The sequence below is a fragment of the Aquarana catesbeiana genome, linkage group LG04 (genome assembly GCF_042186555.1).
Source record: "Aquarana catesbeiana isolate 2022-GZ linkage group LG04, ASM4218655v1, whole genome shotgun sequence".
In the NCBI taxonomy this organism is placed as follows: domain Eukaryota; kingdom Metazoa; phylum Chordata; class Amphibia; order Anura; family Ranidae; genus Aquarana; species Aquarana catesbeiana.
The window spans coordinates 256,868,532-256,869,700 of NC_133327.1; positions in this window are offsets into that span (position 1 = coordinate 256,868,532).

Genomic DNA, 1,169 nt, shown 5'->3' on the forward strand with positions numbered 1-1,169 from the left:
CATGTAGTTTGGGTCCAGCAAGTCTTTATTAATCACAGCAACATGTTACAAAAGTAGCCAACATGTTTTCGTGAGCTCCCTTCATCAGGGATTTGGTGCTCACAGAAAGGTTGCTGGACAAAAGTTCAAAAGAGTTGCAAAGTTTATAGATAGTGCATGTTTGGGTCACTGGTCAGAGAGCTTAACTGTCAGACTCAAACCCTAATGTAGAGGGTCTGTTGAACCCCTGAAACCTCTTGGATACTATTATGGCTATTTGTTATGATTAATACAGACTAGCTGGACTTATACTGCACTTGTGGCACTCTCGTCGTTCAATTATACTGCTATGAAGCCAGTCTGTCAGCCAGCAAATGTTTTATACGTGTACTCTGAAATTACAATTTAAGTCTGTGACTGTGATACAGTATATCCTTCCAACTATCTCTCTTTTAAAATGAACCCTATTTACATATTAAAGTATATCATGTGATTGCAAACAAGAAGCTCTATTGGCTTCCTGTAGAGTGTCCTTGGGGAGCAGAGCGATGTGCCCTAAACACTCCCACTGTAGCATTATATTTCCTGTGGTGGTTAGTGAATGGTGGGTCCATAGGGCGGTGCTTTTATCGGACCCCCGGCGTCACTTCCGGTTTCTCGAGTGACTTATCCCGGCCGGTCCGAAGGTGGATGGATTCTGGAACACAAGGCTGCTGAGCAGAGGGGTCAGCCAGTGAGCAGGCCAGGCATATTACTGCAGCTGCTAGGGAAGAGTGACCTTAGTTAATTCTAAAGTGTTCAGGACCACCATCAGGGGGGACAGCGGATATAAATGTAAGGGGCCCAGAATCTTGAGAGGCCCGAGAACAGGCACGAGAACTCAGCACAGGGACGGTGGGAACCCCTCATAATGTGCACAGCAGCCAGTAGGTGTACAGACCCGGGAACTCAGGGCAGGGATGGTGGGAACCCCTCATAAAGGGCACAGCAGGTGTACAGGCATGGGAACTCAGCACAGGGACGGTGGGAACCCTCATAAAATGGCACAGCAGCCAGCAGGTGTAAAGACCTGGCCGGGAACTCCGCACAGGGATGGTGGGAACCCCTCATAATGTGCACAGCAGCCAGTAGGTGTAACGACCCAGCTGGGAACTCAGCACAGAGAAGGTGGGAACCCCTCAAAATGCGCA